The sequence below is a fragment of the Onthophagus taurus genome, chromosome 11 (genome assembly GCF_036711975.1).
Source record: "Onthophagus taurus isolate NC chromosome 11, IU_Otau_3.0, whole genome shotgun sequence".
Classification (NCBI taxonomy): Eukaryota; Metazoa; Arthropoda; class Insecta; order Coleoptera; family Scarabaeidae; genus Onthophagus; species Onthophagus taurus.
The window spans coordinates 8,851,387-8,861,541 of NC_091976.1; the positions used below are offsets into that span (position 1 = coordinate 8,851,387).

Here is a 10,155-nt window from a genome sequence, read left to right on the forward strand (position 1 = left end):
TCAAAATTGACATAGTTTTTATTTAATCAGAGTGATATTTTTTATTGTTTTTGTTTCATATTATTTACCCATGGATCGAAACTGATCCATGGATCCTGGGACCATGGAATAAGGAATAAGTTTGAACATGGAAAAGTCCCATATACTCAAGAGGAGTTTTTTATTTAGAATAATTTATTAAGTTTGTTGTTAGAATGATATTTTATTTATTTCTTATACTATTTATTTTTATCATATGTTGATATTTATTTTATTTGTTGGATGTTTATTAAGTTTAAGTTTTATACAATGGTTATTAGGGCTCTCAAAATTCTATTTTGTCGGCGATCTCACCAATTCAAATGAAGAAAAGAGAAACGAGCCTAGAATGGAACCCCTTGGGTGGTTTGAGAATGGTTTCATTCTCATTTTGAGAATGATTTCATTCTTTGTGGAAGACCATTCGCATTTTTTATATCAATTTATTAAGTTCTGATTTTTTAATGTTAACTTATTTACACAAATCAATTGTGATCAAAGTGAATGCAATTTATATCAGATGTTTATGTTAAAAATTAATTTTTCATATTTATTTGTAAACTTCTATTAATCGTATGATAAGAGTAAATTTCTCTCGCTTTATAAAAGTAAGTTTCTACGTTAATCATTTGTTATGTAATCATTTTGTTTGATAAGCATCGTTAACAAAATTTACCTTCTTAAAATTGTTTTTTGTATAAGAACAAACTTCTATGTTACAATTAGTTTATCATTTTTACTGTAAACTTTTTTGAATTGTTCATAGACACATTTTCCTTTACAACAGTTTGAATTTAAAAAAATTTTTAAATGAAAATTTATTTTATAAAATTGTTTTCTGTATAAGAGTAAATTTTTATGTTTAAATTAACATATGTTTATTGTAAACTTTTTTTAATCATTTTCAAATATTTTTGTCTTTAAAACAAATTTGAATCTAAAAAATAGTTTGTATGCAACTTTAAAAGCTTGTTAAAATTATTATTTTTATTGAAAATACGTATATTTTTGTTATATTTGCTCTTACTATCAATAAAAAAGCAGTTCACTTTTAAATTTGTGTTTTATTTCTGATTTTTTTAAATAAAAAAAATAATAATAGAGTTGACCAGTTCAAATTTCGCGCCTAGTTGTGCCATGCAAAAGTGGGGGTAAAATGTGTTGCTCTGATTTTAACATGTAGTTGGCGCTTCTTCTATATATCTGTTCTGTGGCTGGATTGATGCTTTGGGACCATTGAGGTCTTATATATAATCTAGAGAGCGTATGTGGTGGTGGTGGGGGTAATCAGAAAGTCAGATATGTTGGATGTACCGACCTGAATTTAGCTATAGGTTCAAGTCTCTATTGTACCTACAATTATAACCTCACAATTCTCATAAACATATTGTTATTTTTATTAAAATTTGATTTTTATTGAAAGTTTTCAAATTCTTTTCGTTTCACATATGTTTTTTATAATTTGGTAGGTTGGACGATTATTTACAACAGTCCATAAAATGTTTTTGGTTACTTGACTTGGAATTAACAATTAAAGACCTCGGTGTAAGAAGGGGACAACTCCTTGTCTTGATAAATGGAGCTACTCCCTTCTTGCACCGAGGTCTTCAATTGATATTATTAAGGACTGTTCAGTTTTTTTTAAATAAACTAACTATTATTTATAAGCAAAGGTTAACGCGATCAGAATAGCTTTAAATATTTTCTTCTTAGTTTATGTTACTTAATTATAAGGGTTATGGCTAAAAATTATTAAGTTCTTTTAAAATATCATATAATTAATAATTATTTATCAATAAAAAATTAATGTTTTGTTTTGGTTATTTTCTGTCTTTCCAGTTTATAATAATGTAAATTCTTGCATATATATCAGACTTCCGAATTTCCCGCTAAGTTGGTACATCTAACATGGCGACCTTTCTGGCTTCATTTTAGGCGTGGTGGGGACAATAGCATACGCACTCTAGATTATATATAAGACCCACAGAGTATACAGAGGCCGGACTCCGGCTAATAAATTGGCACTCCTATCTATCCTTGTTCAACTAATGAAAACTTCCTATGATACTTTCTCTCTCACATAAACTGAATCGATGTAGATGGCGCAATGGTCACGTTACAGTAGTATTTAAAGAAACCAATAGATGGCGCCATGTATTTCAAGTCGTAAATATGTAAATCCCAGAGCTACGTCCAGTTGGTCCAGTTCTATGAGAACTTGCGTGACTTGCTTATTCAGCCATTTAAAAATTTGTATCTACTTCATCAATCTTTTATCTGTGTCTTGTTTAATTATTGTGTAGTTTTGCCTGTTTATCGTTTGATTATTACATAGATTTGTTCAGTAGATTATTTGTTTGTATACCTTAGTTTTCATTAGTTTATTACCATAGTTCGTTATCTTAGAATTAGTTAGTTTTTAAGGCCTAGTCGAGTTTTATAGTAGAATTTAGTTGTAATGGATAGGAATTGCTACATTTGCGGACGTTCGGTAGAGGAAGTGGTTAAATTATTTTCTTTTCCATTAAATATCAATAAGTAAGTTTATAAATTTAAGTTAGATAAATTTTTTGTACTAAATGAAAATCTACTTTGATATTTTAGACAGCGATCATGGAATGAGTGTCTTGGTATACCAGCAGAAAACACATATTCTAGACGAATGAGAATTTGCAACAATCATTTTACAATGGAAAGCTTTATGTTGAATAAGACCCCCTTGACCTTAAAAAGAGATGCAAAGCCTCTAAGAGTGATCATGAATGTAAATTCTAATTTCTTACTTCTAATTGCTTCCATTTACTTCTAGAATTAAATTTACAGTTCTAATGACATTTTCTTTATTCAGGAAGCACACTGTGGTATCGTTGAATTTGGATACACTACAACACGTTGTAACGAGTGAATCGCTTAGACAGCCTGAACTGGAGCAAGATAATTTAACGGATTCTGTCATAGTAAGTTTTACTTTTATTTTCACTTTATCAGTAACATTGATAGGATACCATATTATGCTGACAGCTGTCAGAAATAAATATTAATTAATTTCTGTGCTGGTTATTGTTATTTTTTAATATATTATCACTTTTTACTGAAGAAGGTTTTTTTACTTTGTAATGTAGGTGGGCATTTAATAATAATCATAATACATGTTTATTGATGATGCAACAAAAGTGCAACAAATCAAAAAAAAATATATTTAAGTAAATAAAATCATGATCACTGTAAAATTATCAACAAAAACAACCGGATTTGTGTATAAAATAACACTTTGTATATTTATAGGAGTTAAATATAACAAAAGACGCTGCCATACCTTCCTCCGCTACAAATCCAACAACAGAGTCAGTATTTAAGAAGAGCCAGTCTAGTGCAACAATCAAAGAAAAATCACTGCGACGAATTTTAAAGAAGAAAGAGAAACAGATCCGGAGACTTAAAAAGAATTATGAAAATAAAACCACATTAGAACCACTGAGAGATATGTTAAACATACCAGAATGTGTCTGCCTGAAGAAGTATTAACTACAAATGATATTCAAGACTTAATTTTGTTCCTTTCTGTTTTGTTTTAATTCTTGTCTTGCTCGCTCTGTTACTTTATTCTACTCACTGAAATATTGTTCCTTTTCGCTTTGTTTTAATTCTCGTCTTGGTCGCTATGTTATAATTTATTCTGGTCGCTGAAATATTGTTCTAATTGATACGAACAGAAACAAATAAAAAGAAATATTAAAGTTTATATAAATTCTTAATTTGAAAACAATAATTACTTTATAAGTAAAACAACATTTTGTCATTAATTCTGTCTACTGCTCGTTTTCGCTGTAATACTTTTAATTTTAGTCGCTTTGTAGAATTTTTTTATTCTGACTGTCTTAAATCTGTTGTTTGCAACTGCAATTTGTATTCCTAAATTTGTCTAGAAATTTATTTGACTTATGGTATGTTAGAATTTTTCATGGGTTTTCCTCTAGCCTTGAAGCAAATGCTTTACCATTGTACAAAAACGCCCCCATGAAAACGATTAAATGTAAATATTTGTCTATAAATATACATAGATTTGTTCTTCTGAAGTTTGCATTTTTATTTAATAATATTTTATTAGTTTTTTTTTAATAACAAGTTTAAAAAATCACTGTTTTCATCTTACAACTTGTTCAAGTTTTGAGATGAAAATTTTTGATATTTTGGAACTTGTTATTAAAAAAAATTTTAAAGAGTAATGAGATTTATATTCAAACGAGCATTCAAATTCCCGCTCGTATTTATCGATCCACTACACTACCGCCATCTACATCGATTCAGTTTATGTGAGAGAGAAAGTACCATACGAAGTTTTCATCAGTTAAACAAGGATAGATAGGAGTGCCACTTTTATTAGCCGGAGTCCGGCCTCTGTATACTCTGTGATAAGACCTCAATGTTTGGGACATTGACCACGAAGCTGTATGTGATGTATACCCGAAAACTAGTTTTTATCGGACTCCAAGAAATGGCGAGATCACGAAAATAAACTAAAAGTAAAAGTTATCACCTCAAGACTTTCGAAATACTGATCGCGAACAAGACGATATTATTCACTTCCCGATAAAAGTTTACACAATTTCGGCTAAGTTCACTTGCAGTAATTGTATAAAATAACACTTTGAATGGGAGCGACGACCAAACACGCTTCAACAGCACGCCATCTTTTTCACGATACAATAAGAATAAGTTATTATCGTATATATTATCGTATAAGAATCGTTAAAAAATAAAACCATAAATTTCGTCTTTTAAACATTATTGCAAATTATTCGGAAAGCGTGTAATAAAAAATTTATTTAACATGATCACCACCTGGCCAAGTAGGGTGGCTTAGTACATATCGAATTTGGGGATTCTCTCTTGAAATTTAGGCATAAAAAAAACCAATACCACAACCGATGGGACACTCCGTACTTATTATATACAATACCAATACAAGACAATTCTGTTATATCCGCAAAGGAAGAAATTTAAAAAATCGTATCTCAAGCACCGATTGAGATATTGCAATGAGACACAATTGATTTTAAAGCAAATTTAATCTAGTTTTAGTGTGCCTGAAATTATTTTTTAATTTCTATAAATCTCTTTGTTGTGTTGTAATCCACCATTCACTTTTAAAATCCATTTTGTATTGATTTAACGTTTACTTGATTAATAATAAATAATAATTTAAGATGTGAATATTTCCTGTTATTTATATAAACGTTGTTTAATTGCCGAAAGGTGACAACGAAAACCCTCAACAGTTGCATTTTTTTGATTTCAACTCTGCTTATTTGAACGATCATTCAAAACAATGAAAATAAAAACAAAATCAGATATTGCAGTAAGATAAGTTAAGTTTAAAAGAAAATGTTATCTGGTTTTCATCGCTTTGTAAATCGTAGCGTAAATGTGCTACGGAGCGACCAGTATTTATAAATGTTGATAGCCAAAATAAGTTGGTGTTGCAGAAATTATATTAATTTAAATCTTGTTATAGACGGTAAATTATCTTTTACTAGGCACATCATCATTAGAAAGCTTTTAGGGTATTGAAGGGTATATTTCCTTATAGAGCTTTACTCACGCAGAATAAAACCTTATCGAAATAACGGAGCCGCAATGTTCTATAATATGTTTATAGAAGGTAAAGTTAAACTAATTATGAATACTATAACCACAGTATATATAACAGGCAGTCGGTTTGGCGGGAAGACATGCGCAGCCCTCATTACGCTGGTTTAAATCTTGCTAATCGATAGTGTGTCTGTGAGGTTTGTTTTTGTGCAGAGCCGTAACGATAAGTGTAAAAATTAAAATAAAATATCAAACATTATAAATAATGACGTTATTAGTTATATAGTATATAACTCAATAACTAATGTTTTTATCAGTTTAGAAATTTAATTGCGAATAACTTTTTTAATTTAATATTTTCGACGTTTTAAATGTTTTTAATGCGGACCTGTTGTGTTTTATGCCAGCATAATGGCTTCGAGGTAATTGAAAATCAATTCGCCACATCAAACGTGCCGCCACTGAGTGAGTGTACTGTCTGTTATATATACTGTGCTATAACACAAGAATTTTTATTGTATTAAAAGAAAATACATAGTTAGTAGCATTCTATTTAAAATACACCATTAATTTTTAATAATGTTTAGTACTTGTTTCTGTTAATATCGTCAGAGTTAACGAAATTCGCATTTAATAAAATTTTATTCATCATATTGCTATCAAGTTGAAGTGGTGATTATCCGAAACTTGATTTTATTTGATATCACTGAAAGTAGTTGAGGAAAGGTGTAAACATTATTTTTAACAAAACTTATCGATGTAGTGTTACGCTTATTTATTGTAATTTTCGCCCTTGCCACATTGGCACAATACTAATTCAATACGAACATATAAATGAAAATAATAATAAATGTATTTCTTGAACACATAATTTTTTTTGTTTGTATCTTTACGACGGCAGCACTCCACCCTTTTTCCGGGCTCATACATGGCTGAAATTAGCGAATCGCGTATATCAATTTATAGGTATTAAACAGATCTCTTCTTTAATGAGAGCCCTTTATTTAAAGAGTTTTAATCAAATAAAAAGGTCTCATAAAAAAACAGTTTATTCACCAGTAACTTTGATTGGAGCTCTGTTACTTAATACAAATTACGAATTTTTTATTTTATTTTATTTTATTTTTTATTTGGGATGCAAACGGGACAAGCCCAGCGAAGCATCCACTAAAAATATACAATATTATAAACTAAAAACAAGAATTTAGCAATAAGTAACAAAAGGTTAACAAAAAAAAAAATACCAACAGAAATAAAATTTAACAAAAAAGTGAAACTTAAACAAAACTAATAATCAAAAATATTGAAAAAAAAAAAATCAATCAAAAACAGAATTAACGTCGCAAGTCAAAAGGCGCACGAGATGCACATGGGAGATCATTAACCAATTACCTAAATGTAGACCGGGGAGTAGCAAACAAGTCTAAATCAGAACAAAAATTGTTATAAGAAAACATGAGACGAGGGACCACGGAGTTAGAAACCGCATCACGGGATGGTCGAACAGAAATCCTAAACTGTAACTGAGATAGAATTGCGGAGCAGTCAACAGTGCCGTTACTCACTTTATAAAGCAGCATTAAATCGTTACTAATGCGCCTGGAAGAGAGTAGAGGGACTCCAAATATTAAGCATCGCTGTGCGTAATCACAGTATGGTAAGTAGAATTTTCGCGATAGGTACCGAAGAAAACGTTTTTGAACTTGTTCTAGTCGATCAATGTATATATGGTATTGAGGGTTCCAAACAGAAGATGCGTAGTTAAGGATAGAAGGAACGAAGGCGAAGTAAAGAGAACGAATACAGGATAAGTTAGTAAAAGGACGGGAGACACGACAAATAAATCCGGACATGCGAGAGGCCTTATTAACAATAAAATCGATATGAGCTGAAAACACAAGTTTAGAATCAAAGAGAACCCCAAGATCTCGAACACAATCAGATGGTATAAGAGTATTAGGGCCGAGGGAATAATCGAAAACAATGGGATAGCGTTTGCATGTAAATGTAATTTTCGTGCATTTATCGTGATTGATGAAAAGATTGTTGCTTACACAATAAGCCTGTAATCGGACAAAGTCCTCCTGCAATTTTTCGCAGTCGTCAGGTGAACAAATCGTGGTAAATATTTTGCTATCGTCAGCGTATAGCAGAAACTTGGAGTAATGAAAACACGCATGAATGTCATTGATATATAGCAGAAACAACAACGGTCCCAAATGACTGCCTTGCGCCACACCGGAAGTTATCTCTTTGAAGGAAGAGCGATAGCCATTAATGGTAACAGCTTGTGATCTGCTAGAGATGTAAGAAGATAACCAATAAATCAAACCAACAGGGTTGTCATAATTAAAGTGTTTCTTAAAAAGAATTCCGTGATCTATTCTGTCAAAGGCCTTACTGTAGTCTGTATATACAGCATCTACCTGGTAATTTTTGTCTAGAGCATTCAGTAAAAAATTAGAAAATGTGATTAGGTTAGACTCCACTGACCTGCCACGAAAAAAGCCGTGTTGCTCCGGGATTATGTAAGATTTGACCTTAAAGAAAAGCAGATCGTAAACTAGACGTTCAAAGATCTTAGAGGCAATTGACAGAATAGAAATAGGTCTGTAGTTGACGACTAAATTTCGGTCGCCAGCCTTATGGATGGGCAGTATTAGAGCTTTTTTCCATTCGGATGGGAAAATAGCCGTTCGCAGAGAAGTATTGAAAATGTAAAAAAGTGGTTCAGCAAGCACTGATGCACACTCACGAAAAAGCACGCCTGGTAGGCCGTCCGGACCCGCACCCGCTCTAGGATTTACAAGTGACAACGCCTGTAGAATATCATCACGTGAGAACCAAGGTGCGATTTCCGAAGAAGAGCAGTCGCGGATATCAACTAAAGTTCCATCAACAAAGACAGAACTAAAATAGTCAACAAACAGTTTGCAAATTTCCTCCCCACCCTCAACCACCCGATCACAATACGACATCTTACTGGGAATACTCATGCTGCCTTTTTTCCTCGATTTAATAAAAGACCACAGACTGTTAGGATTATCGGACAAGCTAGTCTGTGTAGCCTCTAAGTATAGCTTATAATCAGCTGCAATTAAAGTTTTAGACCGAGTACGGAGCAGACGAAAGGTTTCATAGTGAAGGCGATTACCTGTAGTCTTCCATTTTTTGTGAAATTTTAATTTTTCCTTAATGGCCTTGATCGTTGGCAGGGAATACCAATTAGGAAATCTGCATTTAAAAGTAATTTTGTGAGGAATAAATTCAGCAACTGCTCCGCGAACAACTGAATAAAACACTTCAAGCGCCTCGTCAACTGGTAAGTGACTAATAGCCGCACCCCAGTCTACAGACGCGAGTGATGTACGGATACCTGTATAGTTAGCCTTCTGAAAAAGATATTTACGCGAGCGGTTTTCGCGGAGGGAATGCAATAAATTAAATTTAATTGAAAAAGTTAAAGCAGGATGATGGGTGTCCGCGTGCAAAAGTGGATCAAGGCTTTGAGAAAAATCAGAGATGTTATAGGAGTTACTAAGAATAAGGTCCAAGGTTCTGTCGTTAGCATTACGTACGCCGTTGAACTGCTCAAAATTACAATAAGAAAACGAAGTTAAAAACAATCGTGAACGAGCATCATTGGCACTCGATGGCAATAAACCAAGCGATTGCGACGAATACCATGAAATATGAGGTAGATTAAAATCACCAAAAATCAAAATCTTATGGTCAGGGTAGTGGTCGCAAACGCGATGCAAAGTTACCAGAAATGCGTCAAGCGAGTCAAAGTCCGCGGGTGGGAGATAAACACAACAAAGCAGCAACCGAGTACCACCGCACTGCACAGAAAGCCACAGATCTTCAGCGGACGTACTTTCAGCAAGTCTAAAACAGTCGATTGTTGATCTTATAGCGATCAAAACGCCGCCACCATCTTTTTTGCTTGACAGTGTAGACTCACGGTCCCGACGGAAAACGGTGTATTGAGCGCCAAATAATTCACCATGAAGCTGAGCTATTCAAATAAGTTTCAGTGAGACAAACAAGGTCGAATTCAGAGTCACTAGTCTTCAAGAAGAGTGTGTTGGTCTTGGATCTTAAGCCGCGTACATTCTGGTAATAAACACTTAGTTCCATTAGTTTCCGTCGAGTCTTTCAAGATCAGATAGGGATTTAATTGGAACAGCCTTAGACTTATCGTTGCGCCGAACGAAGATTGACCCCTGTGACACCCAATTGTATTTAAAGCCTTTAGAACGGGCCGCGTCCCTAGTAAGTTTCAGCAGTCTCTTATTTTCAGGAGAGAGATGTTCATTGACGAAGATCCGTTCAGAGACTCCAGGAACGACGAAACCAGGCGTGGTGGGCGATTGTTTCTTTGCGGCTTTAGAGGCGGCCAAAAATTTATTGCGTGTTTGGCGGGATAAAAAACGAACAACGATGTTGCGAGGACGACGAACGCCATCCGCCGCCGGGGCAATCGAGCTCTTCACGCGGTGTGCAACGTCAACATCCGGGGCCGACAGTGGTAGGCCAATAGCG

At 33.3% G+C, this 10,155-nt stretch overlaps 1 long non-coding RNA gene across 1 annotated transcript; it reads left to right on the plus strand.

Annotated features, from left to right (window-relative positions):
* Positions 1 to 2,872: 2,872 nt before the first annotated feature.
* Positions 2,873 to 4,094, plus strand: LOC139431888 (uncharacterized). The gene is made up of 2 exons (XR_011641923.1): positions 2,873 to 2,975; positions 3,304 to 4,094. It is a non-coding gene; the product is annotated as an uncharacterized lncRNA (long non-coding RNA).
* The last annotated feature ends 6,061 nt before the right edge of the window (positions 4,095 to 10,155 follow it).